The 23,372-nt window shown below is 39.2% G+C and overlaps 1 long non-coding RNA gene across 1 annotated transcript; it reads right to left on the bottom strand.

Annotated features, from left to right (window-relative positions):
• LOC144297646 (uncharacterized) lies at window positions 1-22,985 on the bottom strand. The gene is made up of 3 exons (XR_013364598.1): window positions 21,213-22,985; window positions 16,382-16,433; window positions 1-2,698 (listed from the first exon to the last, which is right to left on the bottom strand). It is a non-coding gene; the product is annotated as an uncharacterized LOC144297646 (long non-coding RNA).
• Between the last annotated feature and the right edge of the window lie 387 nt (window positions 22,986-23,372).

The raw sequence follows: 23,372 nt of genomic DNA, 5'->3' as shown, positions 1-23,372 counted from the left end.
GGCATTGCAGTCAACCTGTGAGCATCATCGTCAAATAGGAGCGATAATATTAAATGCAGAGCTCCCTTATAGTGGCAAGTATTCACATTCTCATTTATCTATGAATGCCTGAAGCATCGAAAGCTCAATTTTGCTGTTTTTTTTTTCTGTGTCACATCAGAATTCTGTTTCAGTTCCTGAAATGAATTTAAAAACTTGTATTCTCCTAGCATTGAAACATTAAAAAAGGAAAATGCGCTTATTTCTGATTATATAATGTACATTAGCACATGTATTCGTTTGTGGTATTACTGGGGCTCTTAAAAAGTTCCTAAAATGGCAAAATGTTCCACCATTTGATTCGAATGGACTTTAAGTCAGTAATAGCCTTCTTTATTGGAAATGTAGACATAGGAAGATATAGAAGTTTAGCCAGTAGTGTTTAAGAGAACTAATCACCACTAAATATGTATTGCTTTATGTTCAACACTGCAATTCACCCATGTGGTGTACTTTGCTAAACAAACAATTACACGCATGCCTCTTGTTAGTGGCTCAGGTCTTCAAATTCTGAAGGGTTTTCCTTAATTATTTAAATTTCTCAAGCCATTCTAATAACTTAAATAAGAGTTATCGATTAGTTTATGTTCCTCTAGTGAAAAAATAGTCCAATATCAAAACTGCCTGGAAAGGCCGTTTGTTCAATTTAATCTAAACAAAGAATTAGTTAAAAGTAATCACTGCAGCCTCTTTGATTCACTGGATCATTGAATTCACTGTCTCAGTTGAGTTCTTGATGATTTGCAAATACATTTTGGAGAAGCTATCCATCCTAGCAAAAAAAAAATGAGCCTTTAGGGTTTTAATTTCCTGCATCTTCTTGGCATTTTATGTGTGGTTTTAATATGTCGTGAAATTATTCCAAACCTCCTATTGTATATTGTTCCCTTTTAAAAACAGGTTCAAAGAAGAGACATACAACCAAATATATGGCATCATTTTTCACCTAAGTACTCAGTTTCAAAAGCATTCTTTCTTCTCCCAACCCCCACTCCCTTCTCCCAGTGGCTTCTGAAATGTTACACCTAAATGGATAAGCTCCCTACTGGGTACATTATCAATTAAGAGCTTCTTTCTGCTCTAGTCCTTGCACTCTGCAGTAATTCAAAAATCTTTTGCATATTAAAAACAATCTCACTCCCAAAAGATTTTGTGTCTCTTGCTAATGTAAACCATCACTTAGAAAAGGTCATTTTTTTTGTATAGTGGTACCAACAAAGGAAAAAGGCATAGCAAAACTAAAAAATTCATCAAAACTTTTCCCTTTCCATTCAAGCTTAAACTCTTGCATATCACAACAAAACAACACAAAAATTTACCTATTGTTAGATTGAATTTGCTACTAAATATGTACTACCTGCTTTTGAAAATTCTTCTGGGGCACCTGGGTGGCTCAGTGGTTGAGCATCTGCCTTCAGTTCAGGTCGTGATCCTGGGGTCCTGAGATTCAGTCCATCTTTGGACTCCCTGTGGGGAGCCTGCTTTTTGTTCTGCCTATGTCTCCACCTCTCTGTGTGTCTCAAATAAAAAAAATAAAATCTTAAAAAAAAAAGAAAGAAAGAAAATTCTTCTCTACAGAGATTAATAAAAGCAGTTCCTATCAAGGTCATTAATATGCATGATTTCCATTTTTAAAAGAAACCACTTTCCCATATTCTTACTTCATGAGCCAATACTAAACTCCACAAGAAGAAATCTTGGAAATGTCCATTGGAAATGTGGACTTAATTGAGTTAGACATAGTCCAAGGCTTACCTTAGATGTTATGATCATTATAAATTCTGGATGTGGCATGTAATATGAAATGCAATTGGGCAGAAGACAATTTGAAACTCCCTTGTATGTGTTGTTCCAAAAATGAGTTTACAAAGTCAAAGGCCAATGTAGTGTGAGTAGTGCAATAATTATGTAGCTCTATTTACAATTGATCAGCTTTCATCAACTGCTATATATCCAGCACCTGTTTTTACAGAGCAGCCATAGTAGACACTCAATATACAATTATTACATTGAAAGAATAGTTGGCCTGCAACAAGGATTTCATGTGCCCTTTAGTTTAAAAGGTCTGCTCTCAAACAACTGGTTCTCAGATAAATTGAGTACAAGACTTACTGCTAAATTACTGAGTTCATATAAAGGAGTGTTCCAATCTACAGAATATGTCAAAGCGATGCATACACTTTTAATTAGCTGCATCCCATTGGACAAGTTTCCTAATCTCACTGAGCTCATTCTCTCCCTTGTAAAAAGAAACTAATATTGACGGTCAAGATCAAATCAGATAATGCACACACATTGGGCCTCCCATTATACCAGGCACATGGTAAATACCTCTTAGATGGTAATAATTATCATATTTTACATGAGTGGAAGGCCTCGTTTATTCGATCTGGTGACACTGGTATGATTCTGCAGGAAAGCAGCACATTTTTATAATATGCATGAACTTTCTGTCGTTTGTATAAGCTTTTCCTTCTCTTCAGTTTTTGGAGAGTGGCCAATACCGAGCCAGAAAACAGCTGCATCCTGAAGGCTGATCTTCCGAAACACTCCCTCCCTCCTCACCGCCACCTCTGCAGCTCCGTTGTGCTACTTCTGCGAGCTGATCTCCGCATGGGGCCACCTGCAGGGCTTTTGTTTGCCCACCTATGGAGTCTCCCTTTGAGGAGAAGAAAGAAAAGATTTACAAAGTTCTGACCAACACAATTTGTATCTTCGCAGCTAGAGTCCAGTACAATAAAAGGGGCCCGAAACTATTTACCAGTTTCGCTTACCTCCAAAAAAATTACCATTTACAGGGTGTTGCATTAAGTTGGTTGCTTCTCTTTCTCTAAATAAGGACTTCAATTTCAGCTCACAGTTAAAACTGATACGAGGAGGAGCAGCTCGACAAACGAAACCGGGCAGACTGGGAATGTCAGAGGTGGGAAGGGGCAGCATACCAAACCTGAACCCAAACTTTTACCGCACGTCTCATTTTAGAGGAATAATTAATCAAAAACATGCTCCGGGTTGGGTTTCCTTGGATGGTTATTCTCCCAACCATGAGCCGCTTCTCATTGTTTTCTCGGGATGATACTGGGTAAAGAGAGATTGTACAACTCAGGTTAGGGAGAGAGGCGAGCTGCTGTCAACCCTGACCCCCACAGGTGTAACGAACAAGACTCCAGTATTCTTTCCAGAGCTCAGACTTTGTTTTCCTGGAAACCAGAAAAGGAAATCTTTATTGGTGCTGCTATGTTGCTGTGTTAGGTGGCTCATGTTGCTTCCACCAGCCTTGTCTTAAGAGAAAAGCTTTATTCTGCATACTTATTAGTAGAAAAAAAAAGTCTTAGAATCCCTACACAAAAGATTTCTTCTGTGGAGGTGTCCTGCTGTAGATTTACATTGGTCCCTGGTTCCTCAGGTGACTCTCACTCCAGAACAAAATTTTGAAAAGATTAAGGAGGAAGATGGTGGGATTAAACAGGAATTGAAGTTCACTGAATCCAATAACCCCACAAGAACTTTAAAAGAAAAAAAAAAAAAACTCAAGCATTAAAAGAGATGGAGTAGTTCCCTAAAATAAACAAAGGAGGATCTGCCTTAATAGAGAAGTTGACAGCTTCTCCCCTCCTTTTCCAGGCTCAGCTACTAGCAACAAAGAAAAGGCCACGTTTGCACAGCTGCTGCCCTAAGAGCCCAATAACAAAAGGCTGAAACTTTAACTTGAATTGAAAAAAAAAAAAGTCAACTGACATAAAACATCACAAATATCAGGGAAGTCAACAAAGAAGCAAGAAACTTTGTGAGGTCAGGAAGAAGATTCTCCTAAAAGGGAAATGCCATGAGCTGGAGGGAAACTAGAGTGGGATAAAACCCACATCTTGGACAGCCTCGGAGCCATGGTCCCACAGCCTGGAAGCATCCACCACCCGACACAGTGTGATGGGAAAGGCTTCCATTTCTTCAGAGCACTGAAGCTGGAGATCAACTCCGGAAAGTGGGGCCAAGAGCGGGATTATATCAAGAGCCTGCCTGATATTATTTCTTCTAACTTCCGGAGCCCTAAGGATGAGGCTCCCTCTTGAGAAGAAGTAGACTCTGGGAAAGAGAGAAGGAAGTAACAGTTCATTTATACCTCCTTCATGTTTAATATTTTTCTGGTGCTTCATTTTCTTAACAGTATTTAAAGTCTCACAAAAGAAAAAACAACTAATCAAGTCTCCTGGGAACATACACAATAGGCTGGCTTAGGCTATTAATTATTTATGAACTCTCAATTTTCAAAAAAGGTTGAGGCAGCCATAGAACAGAAACTATAAAACACTAAAACAATTAGAATATTTGAGTTAGTAGTAAAAACAAAAAGGTGGGAACCAATGAGGGCAGCCCTCCACCTGGGGGCAGGGAGGGAGAATAATTGTACCAGAAAACATAGAACAGTATTCATTTTTATTTATTATGTCAGCGGTGATATACAGAATTACAGTTTCAGTACATTTGCAGTGAAATTACTTTTTTTTTCATTCACCTTCCAGTTGCAATAAAAAAATGCTGAAGGAATCTCAAATACAATTCTAGTAATATCAATTAAATAAATGCTCATGGCATACTTTTTTTTTTTTAAGATTTTATTTATTTATTCATGAGAGACACACAGAGAGAGAAAGAGACACAGGCAGAGGGAAAAGCAAGCTCCATGCAGGGAGCCAGATGCCGAACTCAATCCCAGGAATCTAGGATCATGCCCTGAGCCAAAGGCAGATGTTCAACTGCTGAGCCACCCAGGTGGCATGGCATACTTTCTATGTGCTAGTCTCCTCAAAGTCTTAGAATCTAATGAGAAAGAGAAACGTAAACAAATAACCCCAATGCAATATGACCAATTTTGGTTGTATTTCTTTCCATATATACCATGGTAGAAGTTTTGTGGCGCTAGAAAAAGAAACCCTCCGCTTGGTTGGGAGAGGAAAAGCCTTGGTAACACTTCATATGAGTGACACATGAGTGGGACTCAAAAGAAAACCAGTCTTCCAGATGTAAAAGAGGGAGGGCATTTTCAAAAGAAACCACCCATGCAAAAAGACAGGAGAAAAGACCATAGTGTGTTTCACCAGTGAGGGGCTGGGCATAAAGTTGGAAAGATAACTTGAAACTTTGAAAAAGGTTGTCTTGTAGAGAAGATACTGAAGATCTTTTAAACAGCTAAGTGAAAGTATCCTATTTGAGTTTTAAATATACTTGGGTATTGTGGTTTGGAAAATGGATAATAATAAGGGTGAAATTAAAGTCAGGAAGGAGGCTGTATTAGGGTTCTTCAGAGAAACAGAACCAATGGGAGGTGTATACATTATAGAAAGAGATTTATCTTAAGGAATTGGTATGGAGGATAACAAGTCTAAAATCTGCAGGTTGGGCTGATAAGCTAGAGACTCAGGAGAGCTGATGCCTTGTTTCTAGTTCAAAGGCTGTCTGCTATAGCACTGCAAAGTCATTCAATATTGCCATTGAAGTCCAAAGGCAGTTTGTGGAAAGTTCTCTCTTGACTAAGGGGTGGCCAGCTTTTTGCTCTATTCAGACCTTCAACTAATTGGATTAGGTCCACCCACATCATGGGGGACAATCAGCTTTACTCAAAATCCACTTATTTAAATGTTAATCTTACCTAATACCTCCCAGAAACATCTAGATAATGTTTGACCAAATATTTGGGCATCCTGTGGCCCAGCCAAGAAAACGCATAAAATTAACCATCACAGAAGCTATTACTATATAAGGGCTCTCTAGTATATGGTAGAGATGGCAAAAGGTCTGAACTAAGCTCAGAGCAATGAAGACAGAGAAAAATAAATCAAACTTAGGGAAAAATTGAATATGAGGAAGAAAAAGAGTTTTTGTTTTGTTTTGTTTTGTTTTTTAAAGAGGGTATTTTAAGGATAAAGTCAAAATTTTTAGTTTGAACAACCCGGTAGCATAGAAAATAAACAACCAATTAGATGACCAGTAACTCCCAAGGATATATTTTTCTTTTAATTAGCAATAATTGCATCTCGGATAAACTACATTGGCTACGATACTGCCACCGTGCAAAGCTTTTTTTTTTTTTTTTATTTCTTTTTTTCTCCATAGTAAGCCCAAATTGGTTATTCAAAGGACCATTACAGTTACAAAAGGTATTTCACTAATCAGATTTCATGTGTAAGGGTTCATATATTTCTCGATCTATTTTGAAAAATGCACTTAACTTCCGGTGAAATCTTTTTTTTTTTTTTTTTAAGATTTATTTATTTATTTATGATAGACAGAGAGAGAGAGGCAGAGACACAGGAGGAGGAAGAAGCAGGCTCCATGCACCGGGAGCCCGACGCGGGACTCAATCCCGGGTCTCCAGGATCGCGCCCTGGGCCAAAGGCAGGCGCTAAACCGCTGTGCCACCCAGGGATCCCCTCGGTGAAATCTTTTAACTCGAATATACTTCTTTGCCTCCATTCCTATCTAACAAAATGTATAAAGACAGAAGAATAAGAATACATAAGAAATGACAACAGAGAGAAAGAGTGACAAAATTTTGAGAACTAAAAGCAGGTAGTTGAATGATGATAAATCAAAGGAAAACAGAAAATCAAGGAAATAAATTTCCCCACAAAACCCCAGAAGGGCTCCACAATTAGAGAAACAAAGCACTTCTGAAAGAAGAGGGGTTGGTGTTCAAGAGTAGTGCAAGTCCTACTAGTTTTTGAAAGTTGGGTATAAAAATCACTCAAATCTCTACATCAACTCCCCACCTTCCTGCAACTAGGAGTCTACCTGTCACCAATTCCAGCAGAAGACTAGAGGTTTTCTCTTTGGGGAAACTGAATCAAAGGGAATGTGAACTTGACAACAGGCAGGACTGGGGACAGGAGATGCGTGCCATGATGAAAATCAGGATTAAGTGAAAAATCTCGTCTGAATGGCAAAATCTTCAATAAGTTTTTCCCATCTGTTCCAAGAATCTGACAGCCTGAACTATAAACCTGAAACAAGAGATGAGAAAATCACTCTCCAGAGAAAATGACTAACCCAAGAAAGAAGAGTCCCACAGAGGCTGACAGCCACAGATTCCCTAAAGAGCGAGCCAGGTTTGGTCCTAATCATCCAACAATGAAGCCAGCACTTAATAAGCTCCATCGGTACACACAGGGCCTTCAATCATCTTTCTAATACTTTACTGTTAGATATAAAAAGACAGTCAAGGATCATTGGGCATGATGAAGGCTTTTAATATGAAAGAGGAGGCCAAAATAGGAAGAAGGAAAAGCGAATGACATAGAGCACAAGAAGTAAAAAGTAATACTATAAACAAAACTCTAGTATCCTCAGTTAGAGAGGAGAAACTATTACAGGCCCATGAAATAAAAACAAGACGCTTTCTTAAAAGTAATCCTCAGAAAAGAAGCACTCCCAGAATTAAAATATGGTGGAAATAAAAATGTGAGTAAAAGTGTTGAAAAGATAAAGTTGAAGTTGTCCAAAAGTAAATAAAACCACCAATAAGTAAAAAATATAAGACGACATTGAAAAAAAGAAAATCAGCAAGAAAGTTCAACATTCAAGTGCCAAAAGTTCGAGAATTAGAGAACAAAGAAAATGGGTAGGAGGAAACTATCAAAGAGAACACATCAAGAAAATTCCCAGAACTGAAGAAGGTAACTTCTCAGATTTTAGGAGCTCAGGGGCCCAGTGATCATCCAATTTTATTCCAGATATCCTGAAGTTTTTTTTATAACATGCTTTGGTGTGTGTATGTGTGTGTGTTAATTGGAAAATCCTGAAAGCTTCTGGAGAGAAAAAGCAGATCACACACAAAGTGATCAGGAATGAAAATGATATTGGTTGATGAACAGCTCTGAAAGCTACAATGTAGTCAAAATTCCAAAAGAAAATGATTTGCAGCTTAGAATTTTAACCTATTCAAATTATTGACCAAGTGTGACAACAGAACAAAGACTTTTTAAGATAAGCAAGATCTCAGAAGTTTTATCTCTTAAATGTTCATTCTCAGGAAGCTGCTAAACCTGCCAGAGCATCACTGGGACACTTGTTTAGAAATGCAAATTACAGGACCTCACCCTGAACCTACTGAAGCAGAAACTCTAAGTGTGGGGCTCTACCATCACAAGCCCTTTGCGTACAAGCGAAAGTTTGAGAAACACTTTACCAGTGGATATACTTCCCCAGAATGAGAAATGAAGCAAGAAAGAGGAGACATGTGCTCCAAGACACACAGCACAAAGAGTTCACAACAAGACAAGGCAAGGGGAGGGATATTTCAATGATCCTGCCGAATGCTTTCTATTTATTAATGCTTAAATCAGTGCCTTTTTTTTAAAGACTTTTATTTTTAAGTAATCTCCACACCCAGTGTGGGGCTTGAACTCACAACCCCAAGATCGGGAGCTGCATGCATGCTCCACTGACTGAACCAGCCAGGCACCCTGCTTAAATCATCATTTTAACAATTTTATGAGATAAGCCTCATTATTTCTCCATTTTTACAGATGAGGAAACCGAGGCAAGATCTCAGCTAGTGAGTAGTGCAGCCAAGATTCAAAACCAAGCAGTCTACACCCAGGACCTATATTCTCTTATTTACAACATATCCTGAATGCACCAAGAAAAAATGAAACAAAATAAATGCCTGATGTGTTTATATAGAGAGAGATTTGTACCTCTGTGGAAGATAGGGCATGAATACATAGAAAACCAAACAACCAAACAAGCAAAACTAAGGCAAATATTCCATGGAAGAAAAAAAAGAAAAAATTGAATCAGAAAGCATGCTATAGGGCAGCCCCCGTGGCGCAACGGTTTAGCACCGCCTTCCGCCCAGGGCATGACCCTGGAGACCCAGATCCAGTCCCACATCGGGCTCCCTGCATGGAGGCTGCTTCTCCCTCTGCCTGTGTCTCTGCCTCTTTCTCTCTGTGTCTCTCATGAATAAATAAATAAAATCTTAAAGAAAGAAAGGAAGGAAAGAAAGAAAGAAAGAAAGAAAGAAAGAAAGAAAGAAAGAAAGAAAGAAAGAAAAGCTACATGATGGAGCTAGTATTTACATAGTCCTATGAGAATAAATACTAAATAATGATTTAACAAAAAATTATATCATTATATTAGGAAGATGGCTAGCAAGATGAATAGAAGCAGAATATGCTACTCCAAAATATGCCATTTTTATATTAACTATTTTGAGCTGTGGGCCCTTGAAAAAAAGCTAATGCAGGGAGAGGTTGTATCTGGGCTCTCATTTGCTGGAAGAGTTTTTTGGATTTTTGTTTTTGTTTTTTTGAGATTTATTTATTTATTTAAGGGACGGGGGTTAGGGGAGAGCAGAGGATGAAGCAGAGGGAGAGAGAGACAGACAGACTCTCTGCTGAGTGGGGAGTCCAACACGGGGCTCAGGGATCAATATGGAGCTGGATCCCAGGATCCTGAGATCCCAACCTGAGCAGAAATCAAGCATCAGACACTTAACCAATTGAGCTAACCAGAAAGACAGATTCTTTCAAAGAAACTCAATTGTCAGGGCACCTGAGTGGCGTAGTTGGTTAAGCACCTGCTTTTGGCTCAGGTCATGATCTCGGGTCCTGGGACCAAGCTCTGAATTTGGTTTCATGCTCAGTGGGGAGTCTGCTTCTACCCTCACCCCTCCTCCCCAGTTCTTGTGCATGCTCTCTCTCTTTCTCTCTCAAATAAATAGATAAAAATCTTTTTTTTTAATAGATAAAATCTTAAAAAAAAAAAAAAACAAGGGGGACTCAGTTGTCAGAAATCCTTTCCCCAGGGAGTGTCTTCAACCAGGGAAGATTGACTCTCATCACAGTGAAGGAGGATAGTTGGAAGAAAGGCAAGCAGAGACAAGAGACCCCTGCCCCCAAAAGAAAACTACTCTTTTTTTTTTTTTTTTTTTTTTGAAAACTACTCTTAAAAGGAAAAAAACCCCATCTTGTCATTCTAGACTTTACTCGTTCTACCGGGAGGACTTATACAATGTGAACATTGCAGAAGGGAAGGGAATGGCTTTGGGAGTCTTAACCCTGGCCCTGGGGGCCAGTTGAACAGCCAGTTGGTTGTTTAAACAAAGAGCTTGATCTGATGGCCTGTGGCTGGCTGGCTTGCCTTAGGGAAGTGGCAGCTGCCTGCCCTCTTGATCCCCAAGAGTATGAAACACCACCCTGGAAGGAGCCCTCCACCTTTCCCACATGAACAACTACCTGATAGGTAGATGAGCATGTGGACAAAAACCTGATTGGGTGACAGGCACCTGGAGGGTTAATCTCAGAGTAAAAGAGCCCATAAAAACTCCTAGATTTAAACCCCAAATGGGCAACCCTTTCTGGTCCCCTCCCTCTTCGGGAGCTTTGTACTGTCGCTCAATAAACTTTGCTTTATTATCACTCAATAAACCTTGCTTTGCTGCTCACCACTCTTCATCTGGTCTCCCGCTTCATTCTTGGAAGCAGCATAACTAAGAACTGGGGAGCACTAACAGAAAAGAAATAGTGCAACAACAAGAGAGGAGATAAAAGGTGGCCACCATCCCCACCCAGACAAACTTTGTTAAACAATATCATACCTATTATCTATTCTTCTAAGGGCCTATTCATCTTTCCTAAAAGTCCCTTTATTCTCCCTATTTATGTTACCCAGGGATGTCACCCAAAAACTCACAAGGGTAGAGAGAAAATTATGTTTCCTTCCCTACAAAGACAAAATGAGAGAGAAATAGAGGGGTCAGAAAGCCAAATTTGTATCCTCCATAAATTCAAGCCCTATGCTACATGTAGAGATTACTTAAAAATAAAAATCTTAAAAAAAAAAATGGTTGCCCCTTTGGAAAAGGGATAGAGAGAGGTAAAGGAGGGACTTTTGTTATAAGCCTTATAAAAGCATTTGACCTTTTAAATTATTCTGGCATTAGTTTGATTTAAAAAAATAAAATAAAATAAAATAAATTACTCCCCTGAGTTGGTAAATGTTTCTTAATTTCTTCTGGCAGATAATTTCTGCCTTACTCTGTGTTCTGGCACTCAATGTAGGGCAAAAGCCTTCTTGGGGCTTCCCCTCTTGTCTCCATAGCAGTTCTCTGTCTCCAGCAGAATGTCTCAGACCCTGAGACTGGGCTTCAAGTTCAAAGGAACAGATGGGAGAGAGTCACTGGAGATGCTTTATCCTAATTGTTCCATCAGATTTTGGCAGAGTGTTGTTTTCTCTATAATAATTTCCACAGAAACAAATTCTCTCAATCATCTACAAGTTTCTAGTGTACAAAGGTTGTCATGCCTTTCTTTCGTATGCTTTAATGTCCACAGACATGAGGTCTTTTAGTATCAAACTTTCACTTATTCAATCATGCATTCAAAAACAAATATACAGAGAAGTCCTACTGTGTGCCAGATACTATTGAGTTTCTTAAAATTATTTTTGCTCTTTGCACGGTTTCCATACTTAGGAATTAAGATGTTTCAAAGTTCTTTATAATCACTGCCTTTTTATGTGTTAATTAGAAAAGGCAACCTTCTGTGGTGTAAAGATTAATTAAAATGAGGATAAACTACTTTATGTTAAGAAAAGAAAAGCTCCAAGATTTATTTTCTAAATTAGATCAGGTCAGTTTAAATTTTTCTCTTACCCAACTTGTCAGTAGGCTTTCCTTGTCACAAAGAAAAATGTTAACATTTATCTAAGAGAGTTATGTACCTCCTGCTGATAGTTTGTGGGAAAACTGATTTCGTTTCCTCACAAGAGAGGAAAGTACACTTACAAGGTAAAATAGTAATTTGAAGTACTAATACACAGATCCTCACTCCATCCCACTCCACCCTCCAGTCAAACCCAGGCAATTTAACATAGGTCCACCATTGCCCAAAAGGATAGTGATTATGGCAGAGTACAAAGGGAACAAATTTAAAATCCTTTAACCTAACCAATGAATATTATAGACTGATTAGTTCAAGTTACAACTCAAGGTTCAGTTAGTTTCCAGGTATACACTGAATGTTTGTCTCTCAAAACTCGTATGTTGAAGCCCTAATGTAATATTTGGAGGTGGGGGCTCTGGGAGGTAATTAGACGATGAGGGTAGAACTTCCATGATATAGTTAGTGTCCATATAGGAAAACAAAGAGCTCTAGCCCTTTCGCTCTGCTCTCCATATGAGAGGAAGCAATAAGAAGACATCTATCTATAAACCAGGAAGCGATCTCTCACCAGACACCAAATCTGCCGGTGCCTTGATCTCTGACTTCATAGCCCCCAGAACTGTGTGAGATATGTATTTGTCATTTAAGACACTTAGTCTGGTTTGTTGTTGTTGTTGTCTTTTAAAGATTTATTTATTTATTTCCGAAAGAGAGAGAATGAGCATGAGGAGTGGAGGGGGAGGGACAGAGAATCCCAAGCCAACTCCGTATCATTGGGGAGCTCAACCCAGGGCTCAGTCATACAACCCTGAAATCACAACCTGAGCTAAAACCAAGAATTGAGTGCTCAATGAACTGCATCCCATGGTATTTTTGTTATAGCAGCCCAAACGGACTAAGAGATTACCCAAATCAGGAATTAAAGTCCCAGGAGCAATCAGCAGGCAAATCAAGAAGCCCATACTCCAGAGACAACCATATGAATATATGCCTTCTACTATCCGTATATCTGCTTAAATACCAAAAGCTTTTTTCTTTTCTTTTCTTTTCTTTTCTTTTCTTTTTTCTTTTCTTTTCTTTTCTTTTCTTTTTTTCTTTTCTTTTCTTTTCTTTTTTTTTTTAAGATTTATTTATTTATTTGGGAGAGAGAGAGAGAAAGCATGTGAGCAGGGGGAGAGGCAGAGGGAGAGGCAGAGGGAGAGAATCTCAAGCAGACTTCCTGCTGAGGGTGGAGCCAGATCCCACGAGCCTGAGATCATAACCTGATCCAGAATCAAGAGTTGGATGCTCAACCGACAGAGCCACATAGGCGCTCCCAGAAGCTTTTGTAATTAGCACAAGGAATGTTAGAAATAGGGTCTCACTAGGGAAAAGAGTGGAACTCGAGATACATTGTATAACTAACACAATATGAAAATCTACTGGCCTATTACCTGGACCCTTATGGAGATTGTCTGAGGCTTGACCCACCAATGAACTTGTGTGCAGTCATTGAGCCAGAGGACTTCTGGTTGCCCAATGCTCACTCTAAGAGCACAGGATTCTGCCTCTGGATACTGTTCCATCTGATTCAAGTAAACATTTCATGTAAAGAGGTAGTTGGAAAAAAAAAAAAAAAAGAGGTAGTTGGAGCATTCCAAAAGAACAAAGAGAGCTGGAACTTCATCAATCTTACACTTCGTACACATGTTTTCGAGCCTGCTTGCTAATAAATGTTCTTTTAATAAGGTCTTTATTTGTGGCATAATTTATGAAGAGTGACTCAATTTTGCAGTGGTTACTATTATTTACTAAAGTAATCTAAAGCTGTCCAAGTCCAAACTGGCTTAGATTTACAACCCTGAAAAAGGTACAGGATTAGTTGACAGAGAGCGAAGACATCTGAGAGAATTCATATTCGTGACAAAGGAACAGTGTGGCATGAGGATCATACAGCTGGGGAGTAATAGGAACATGAAATCTCGACAGAAGCCACCGTCAAGTGGTGACTGCATCTGGAAACCATACATGATGATTACAGCAAATAACAGCATAGACAACTAGTAACTAAGACCCAGATACTGTTGTATCCCCCAGAGCCATGAGTCTACTTAAATGCAATCAGAGAATTATCTGAGTTAAAACGCCGTGAGTTAAAACTTGAGTTTGCCAGGAATTGACTAAAGTTGTGGTTACTGCCATTAAGAAGAAGAGATACTCTAAATGAAAAATTGGAATATAGGGGGTAAAAAATCTAAATATCTTTCTTTCTTGCACATCTGAGTTTTGGATTTTGAGAAATTCACTCTATGCCACACGAGGAAAAACAATTGAATCTCTCAATTTTTCTCTCCCAGATTTTTTATTTTAAGGTTTGACATCTCTGCTACATTTTTCTTCTCCAGTACACTATGGAGCGAGCCCATCGTGTCCCTAGACTCTTCTTTAGTGATCCAAAGTCTGGTTTAAAGTCCAAGAGAGGGATATTCATGTCTTGTTGAAATGTTTATGGAAGTCAGAGAGGAGAGAAAGCTTAGGCTTCTATAACAAATACCATATACTAGATGGGTAAACAACATTTATTTCCCAAAGGAGACTGGGAAGTCTAAGATCCAGGTGCCAGCAGATTTGGTATCTGGTAAGATCCTGCTTCCTGGCCTCAAGACAGCAACCTTCTCCTGTACATGATAGAGATCATCTCCCTCACTAATCCCACTTGGGAAGGGCTCAACCCTTATGACTAATTGCCTCCCACCTCTAAATACCATCACGTTGGGGATTAGGACTTCAACATATGAATTTGGAGGGACCTAAACATTCAATCTAGAGCAGTATCTACTGCGGAGGAAGAGAAGTGGTGGTGAGGAAAAAGTTACATTGAATTTGCCCCCTAGGAATTTTACTTCCTAAGAGAAGCAGATAGAATTGTCTTACATTCAGCAAACACCTAACATTATGTTAGGGAAGCACTAGTCTCACCAAGATGAATTAAATATCTTCTGACATCAAATAAGGACACAGACACTATAATGTGCTAAGGGCTGTGATGGGGCTAAGTACAGAGCCAGTGCTGGGGATGGAGAGGTCCCAGTTCTGATTCGAGGAGTCTGAAAAGCTTTCAGAAGAGATGACATTCAAACTGGATCGTAAATTTCACCAGTAAAGTGGCCTTTGCAGTTAGCATTAACAGCATACACCAAGGCAAAAATGAATGAAAAAGCATGGAGTATTAGAGAATGATAACAAGTCCAGGAGCTAGAAAGTATATGAATGGACCAGCGAGGTGATCTGCTAGAAGAATAAAAATGTGGTCAGGTGATGAAATCTCACAAATGCTTTTCTGAAGAGATTAGCCTTTTTGAGGCCAACCAGGGCATCCAACAGGCCTACAGTTTCCAAAGAGGTACCCTAATGGAAGCACAGAGTAGGCCAAAAGGCCAAAGCTCTGGCCCCTCCCACCCTACTCCACTCTATTTTGTACCTTTTATATATTTCTTCTATATTTTTTACTTGAAAGTAGGATTTGGTTGTTATTTTCAAGTTTTAAAATTGTTCATATAAGCAACTATATATAAGTCATAAAAGATCTTTGGTTAAGGAAGTTAAATGACCATATTTACATTTCAGAACACTGATTCTGGCTGCAGGACAGTATGGAAAGATTAGAGAGAGAAGACATGAAAAGCAGGAAAGCAATTGGTTAGACTGCTAAATAGCCTATAGCGGGGATGACAAAGAGTCCAAACCAAGCTAGTGATAGCAGGAATAGGAAGTAGGAAGAGGGAACAGATTCTAGAGACATGTTAGAAACTGGATGAGCAGCCATTTACTACTCCTACTACACACGTAATGGTTTTTGACAGTGTTTGGGCATAAAAGGCAGGAAACTGTACACTCTATCCTCCCTCCATTGGTGAATTGATATAATATCAATTGCTGTACTTCAGCTCCAAGGTATTACCACAAGAAGGAGAGATAAGAGCCTCTTGCCACATTCCAAAGCTTCTAAGCTGTTGAGGGTATTATGGTTTGTTGATTGATGTGACTTTGTGGAAAACTGCATTTGATTTAGTGGCTTATTATGGTTTGTTGATTGATGTGACTTTGTGGAAAACTGCATTTGATTTAGTGGCTTATGGGGATGCCTGGGTGGCTCAGTCGGTTAAGTGTTTGCCTTTGGCTCATGGTCCCAGGGTCTTGGGATCGAGTCCTGCTTTGAGGGATTTTGCTTCTCCAGCTGCCCCATCCCCCATCCTCATGCTCTCAAATAAATAAAATCTTACCAAAAAAAAAAAAAAAAAAGATTTAGTGGCTTATGGATCATGGAAAAAGTCACCAATACAGAGTATTCATTTCATTTATCAATTCCAAAAAACTGATGTGGTAATTCGTTTTCTCTTTTTTTTTTTCATTTTCTATAAGTAATATTTTCCCCAACTCTAAAAAATAAATTTGGAAAAATGGATTTAATAGTATGTAAAGCAACCCATAAATATGGTTCATTTTATTGCTGTTCTTATAGTACCCTAGTTGATGTCACATTCTGTGATAATGATGCTTTATGAAGACTAATCCTTGCAGTGGGCTGGCCTTGAAGACAGGCAGAACAGACAACTGACTTTATGGTGATTTGAGACACGATGACAAGATGCTCAATCCTTAGCATTCAAGAATTCAGTATCTATTCACTAAACACCTACCTTGCAGGTCTGATGTGGAGGGCAACATGGATGGGGTCTTAGTCCAGTAGAGCTTTCGGGCCAGCCAGGAAGACAAACATTAAACAGTTAATTACAGGCTTAATTATTTGATCACTATTTTTGGTAATTGCTTTGAATATAAAAGAAGAGCTACAAGAGAATCAAGGACAGGGGACCTCGTATAGTCCCTGCCTACAGGAGGAAGTGACTTTTGGCTTGCAAGCCAAAGAACGAGAGGCTCCTTCTACAGATAAACAGGGAAGAGAAATTCAGGCAGAGTAGACAGGGTAAAGCAGGAGCATGTGTATGGAACAGCTGGGAAAAGCCACTGGGACTGGAGGGCAGGATGGTTAGATGTATAGATTTGTAGGCCATGTTGAGATTTGGTTTGGGCCTAAAGGCCAAAAGAGCGCCTTCAGTGGAATTTAAGCAGAAGGTGAAATTATCAGATCCATTTTTAAGGACTCCTCCAACTTCTCAGTTAAAAACAGATCGGAATGGGACAGAAGTGGATTGAGGGAACCTGTGTTAAGTAGCTCTTGTCAGAAACTTCGGGAAGTTTCTGAGTTATAGACCCTAACACCAACAATGTGCGCTCTGGTGATAACTGTGACCAGAGCAGATCACGTACAGACCCCCATCGAGGCTCAGACACACTAGCAAGGTCTGAAACCTATGGTGCTGCTGGGTGTGATGACCGGCGCCCAGCACTGTCTCCTGCCACGAGGCCATGGCCTCCCTGACCACAGCTGTGTTGGTCTGGACCATGTGCCAGCTACTGTTTCAGGGGTTTCCTTTCTCCTCATTTGCTGCCCAAGCCTGAAGCCTCTTCCTAAAACCTGCCTCTGACTTCTGCCGAGCATCACCATTCCCTGAAATCTGTAGTTGTGTCCCACACATGGGACTGGCCTCCTAGGGTAGCTCGGTCTTCCCAAATAGGGCCCTTTTCTCCCAGCTGCTTCCAGCTCAGCTGTAAATTCCCTCGCTGCTTTCAGCTGTGCCCTGGGTTGAGGTCCTCTCCCAGTCCCTCCCTTCTCCAAAAAGTGCCTCTCTGGTGGAGGCTGCCCGGACTCTAAAAATAAACTACCATAAGTAGCTTACAGTGGTGAGGTATCTATCAAGAAGATCTCCCCCTTGGCACACGTGAGCTTTCTTAGTTCTTATTCTTATGACATAGGAAGGTAAGATTTTTATTTTTATTTTTTTTAACAATTCCACTCAAAGTACCGTGCTGGTACTGCAGAGGCATGTGGTTATCAAAAGGATCAGGATCGTGTTTTATGGCAATGAATATCATAAGTTTTGCAAGCTCAAATGTTTTCTCAAAAATGTTTAAGTGTTAAGGTTTGTTTGCTTTTAACTGGCCTGCATGTCTGACTCCCATGTTTCTCTGGATTCCTGCAGTAAAAAATGATACACCTCAGTGAAAAAAGATATTGGGATGTGAAAAGTAATGTTATGAGTCAAGGAGCTACTGGCATTTAATCTGTAGCAGGTGTGTTGTTAGATTTAATAAGCATTTCTGGGTATTCAGGGTTTTTTTTTTTTTTTTTTTTGGTTATGACAAGGCCTCGAAGCACATGAACAAAATTTAAATGAAAATATGAAACATAATCCTAGCAGAAGACAACTAATAATTCTCCACCCTTATACTCTCTATACCCCTGAAAGGAAAGAGAAAAGTTTTTCTCTTGCGTTTGCTAGGATACATTTATTTTTCTTTGTTTTCTTTTCTCCTTTTCCAATCAGGGCAGGATAAGCTGTTGCATGGAAATTAACTAGCATCTCATTTCCTAAGACTGAAATCTAAAACACATTCATAAGTTTCAAGATAACATTTTTAAAAATCTGTGTTTGTGGTTCCTATTTAAACACCTTTTTCTAAAAATAAAATTCTCAGTGTGACCAGAACAAACACAGACTGGGTGAAAAACGTTTCTGCCAAGTTGTGAGATCGATGTGAATTAAAGTAGCTGAAACATAGCCCATGTTATTGTAATCTGGAGTGTTAACGCGTGCCCTTCATCTAAGAAATGCAAAATATTTTCAAAACAAGCATCTGGTGACACCCAGCAGGGTCATATCAGTACAGCTCTCCAGAGGAGGTAATTTGCCGTGCAGAGACTTTGGGATGTTTTGCTAAAATCCTGACCCTTTATTTCTTAACACAGCTCAGAATTCGTAATTCTTTGATAAACTTGTTTCATATTTTATTCTGTTAACCTGATTGCTCCCCGAAATTCTAAAGAATCTTACTACCTTTTAAGCTGGAGGGGATAATAAAATGAGACACCTGAATGAATTGGTGAGTTTCAGGTGTATTTTGACCAAAAAGCCTTTCACACTGTTTTGGAAGTGTTAACTGTGGGCTTTGGCACTTCATACCCTGTCCTCAGATTTGGGATTTTCTTTATCCCTTCTCCCATGTACTCTTAGAACGTGTATTTCATAATCTGTAGATTAGTTTGCTTTTTCTCCAATGATGAAAACATCAAAGAGCTTCAGACACTTGAGCTGCCGGTTGCAAATTGCAACTCCCAGCTCCACTTAAGCAGAAATAACTAAGTCCCAAAAGAAAAGGTGAGCAGGGGACTCATAGAGATCCAATGGCAAAGCCTCTGTGGGAATTACGGAAGAACAATGTTAATTCTGCTCACTAGATACGTGAGCCCAGAAGGAAGACCAAAATCTGAAGCTGGGCAAAAAAATACATAGCAGAGGCTTTGGCTTCCCATATGGAAATTATTCAAAAGGGAACCAATTGTTCTTTTCAAATTATTTCCAAGAAAGCTTCCTACTTAACAGTATGCCCTTCATTCAGTTGATCTTTTGTCTTCTATTCCTTTTATTTCCTTGGGAGCTTTTCTGTTTGTTTCTTTCTTTCTTTCTTTCTTTCTTTTTTTTTTTTTTTTTACATAGATAATAGCTTCTGGGTCTCATCCATTTCTCGAACTTCAACTCACTTTTTTGGTTTCTTTGTATTCGGTAGGTAATTTGCAGGCATCTGATATCTCCTGGCTACATTTTATTTTATTTTATTTTATTTTTATTTATTTTTTAAATTTATTTATGATAGTCACAGAGAGAGAGAGAGAGAGAGAGAGGCAGAGACACAGGCAGAGGGAGAAGCAGGCTTCATGCACGGGGAGCCCGACGTGGGATTCGATTCTGGGTCTCCAGGATCGCACCCTGGGCCAAAGGCAGGCGCCAAACCGCTGCACCACCCAGGGATCCCTCCTGGCTACATTTTAATTTTTTTTTTTTTTTAGGACTTTATTTATTCATGGGAGACACAGAGAGAGAGACAGACACAGGCAGAGGGAGAAGCAGGCTCCATGCAGGGAGACCCACGTGGGACTCGATCCTGGGTCCCCAGGATCACGCCCCGGTCTGAAGGCGGCGCTAAACCGCTGGGCCACCGGGGCTGCCCCCTCCTGGCTACATTTTTATACCAATACCAAGAGTAGGATCTAGCTACATTCTTTTTTTTTTTTTTTTAATTTAGTTCTCCAGCTCTATCTCCCTCTGTTATTCTGAGCCAGCTCAATTCTCTGACTCATCTTTCACTCCATGCTGCCTACCTTTACCAAGGGAAAAAGAAGACCCATCTCTGAAAGGGGGAGGAGGGTATTTAAAAGTTCTCCATTGTGGGGGGTGCCTGGGTGGCTCAGTCAGTTGAGTGACTTCAGCTCAAGTCATGATCTCAGTCCTGCATCCAGCCCTGTGCTCAGTGGGGAGTCTGCTTGTCCCTCTCCCTGCCCCTCTGCCCCATCCCCTGCTCATGCTCTTTCTGTCTCTCTCTCTCTCTCTCAAATAAATAAATAAAATCTTTTTTAAAAAAAGTTCTTCATTGGCCCAATTTCTGCAAATTCATAATCTGAACATACACGTATAAATGAAAGGTGAACAATTGTCTCATAAATATTGGAGAACATAGTTGAATGAAGGGCAATATGTACTTGTGTGCTTAATTATCTTTATGATTAGTAGAAAAACGCCTGACTTTCATAGGACAGAAACATTTTTGGTTCACTGAAACAAAGGAAGATTAAGTTTTTGTGCAGCCAAATGGTTTCTGGCCTAAAGGGACACACTTTAAGGAAAAGAACACAAAATCACAAATATAAAAAATATAAAATTAGAAACCAAAGGGAATGTAATTGGGGAAAAGTACAAAATACAGAAAGTACACATTCCACAAATACCGAAAATACACAATATAGAAAAATAACATTATTATATTAATTGTCTGATAAATCTCTAATAAACTTTTTCCTTTTTTGCTTCTATTCTGAAGAAATACGCAAAATTAATTGCAACACAAGAGGAATTAAAATACAGTTTTAAGTTGTTGCTACCTTGTACAGAGCTAGCATACATAGCATACAGATTATAAAATATAATCAAATTACTCTTATACTACATTGACTAAGTTGATGAATACGCGTAGGTATTTTGCCATCCAAGCACTTATTTTTTCAGTATGTATTTCTGCATTGCTGGCAATTTTGTGTACAATTTCATCTAGAACTGCAACAACATTCTAAGGACAAGATATGTCAGATACTCTAAGAAGTGATCTGACATATTGGAACGCAGTAAGCAGTGTGACAAGAGGTTCATTTCTCTGCAATATTTCTAAAGTCTATGACTGATAAACCCAGGAATTCTTGGGCAAATTTTATTTCGTATATTCTCATCCAGAAAAGGAAAAATATGATGCATTCATAATTGTACATTAATAAATATATTCCTGACATTAATAAATATCTTCCTGACAAAAGGGAGCAACCATTTTGATTAGGTAATAATGTGAAGTAGATGCTCTTACAATTCTACACTTGTTGATGTTTAGAAGTATTCGCCACAGATTAGCTTCTGGCTTCCTATTTTTAAAAGCTTTTCTCTTCCACTGTCCACATACTTCAGTGCCTGGCACTATCGGACACACTTGTATCACAATATAACTTCTGATGTTTCATCTTCATGTCATAATGCCAGGTGGGCAGTAGAAGTTTTCCAGAAGCAATTCTTTCAAAGGGGTCACTAATTACACAGGGAAGTGACTATCATAACTGTATTCCCAAAATGCCTGACACCAGAGGAAATGTGAGGGAAAGTTTGCATGGAGACAGGAGACTTAGCCAATTACAGATAAAAGTTTGCAAATTTTACAAGTCATCTGACCATGTGAACACATTGCTTGGGTCATTCCCAGGGCCTTGAATGGAGCATGCAAGGAAGACCCTCCATTAGCTTCACAGTTACGCTGCTTCAGCCTCTAACCTCATTGAGTAGTCGGACTTCCGGTTTCTAGCATGATGCAGCTTCGAAGTTGCCCCTCCATCCTAATAATAAGTAAAAAGCTAAACAAGCTGAAAAAATCAACAACTCTTCTTCCATTCATCAGAGAAATGAGATCACAAAGCAAACCACTATCCCCCTGGAAAAACAAATAGGCAGATACAAAGAATCACATCCCAACAGAGGAGAAACTTGTAAGCATAAACCTTCACAGAAAAAAAAAAAAAAAAAAAAAAACCTTCACAGGAACAAGAAGAAAACTTGAATTGTAATTGACAAATTCCTGAAGTCTCCATGTGAATAAGTCTGAGAGTTAAAATCTCTGAGAAACCCATTAAGGGGATGGGGGCACACATTTGTGAGTTTTATCTCTAGGAGCTCTACTAGGTTCTCAAAGTGAATAGTAGAGAAAAGTCCCATCATGCTTCCTGCAGGGCTAAAGGGAAAAGGAACCATTTGAAATCTACCAGGGTATTCTGTTCTTAACAAAGTCTGCCCCCAAGAGAAACTATTTTATCAGAGCCTAACCTGCTGGGATTTTATCAGAGCCTACCTGACCTGAGGGAAGGGAAATATACAACCCTAGCCCTCTCTAGCCATCCTGTCCCACTATTGAGAAGTAGTGGTGAGGTTCACAGCCAGAAACACAAGCTCACCAAAAGACTGAGAGGTAATCATAAGACCAATCAGAACTTCCTCTCTCCCCACACTTTATCACTATATTACTAAAGGTCTAATTACCACAATTCCTTTTACTAAATACATCATGTCCACTTTTTCAACAAAAACTTTCAGGGCATACTAAAAAGCAAAAACACAGTTTGAAGAGCCTGAACAATATCAGAACCAGAATCAGATATGGCAGGAATGTTAGAATTATCAGACCAAGAATTATAATAACTAAGATTAATGTGTAAAGGCTTTCACACAAAAAAATAGACAACATAACAGATGGATAACAGATGGAAAATCTAAAACACAATAAAAAAATGCTTTAGGTCAAAAACACTATAACAGATATGAAGAATGATTTGGTAGACTGGACACGATTGAAGAAAGAATCTCTGAGCTTGAAGATATGACAGGAGAAGTTTCCAAAACTGAAATGCAAAGAGGAAAAGACTGGGGTGGGGGGAGAACAAAATATCCAAGAACTATGGGACAGTTACAAAAGATATAATGTATGTATAATGGGAATTATAGGAAAAAAAAGAAAGAAAGGAACAGAAGTAATTTTAAGCAATAATGAGTGTGAATTTTCCTAAATTAATGTCTGCCACACTCACCAAGATGGACAGCTTCTGAATCATAAAACACTAATATATTAACTAATATATAAACACTAATATATCTTAATATATTTTTAAAAATATAAATCACAGGGATGCCTGGGCGGCTCAGTGGTTGAGCATCTGCCTTCTGCTCGGGGAGTGATCCCAGAGTTCTGGAATCGAGTCCTACAATGGGCTTCCTGCAGGGAGCCTGCTTCTCCCTCTGCCTGTGTCTCAGCCTCTCTCTCTGTGTCTCTCATGAATAAATAAATAAAATCTTTAAAAAAAATACATATATATATACACATACAACAAAGTGCCTGGTTTGCTCAGTTGGTTAAGCATTGGACTCTATATTTCAGCTCAGGTCATGATCTCAGGATCATGAGATCAAGCCCCGTAATGGAGTCTGCTTG

Source organism: Canis aureus, chromosome 25, assembly GCF_053574225.1.
Source record: "Canis aureus isolate CA01 chromosome 25, VMU_Caureus_v.1.0, whole genome shotgun sequence".
Taxonomy (NCBI): domain Eukaryota; kingdom Metazoa; phylum Chordata; class Mammalia; order Carnivora; family Canidae; genus Canis; species Canis aureus.
The sequence above is the reverse complement of the archived record's forward strand: the minus strand, read 5'-3'. Positions and strand labels throughout refer to the sequence as shown.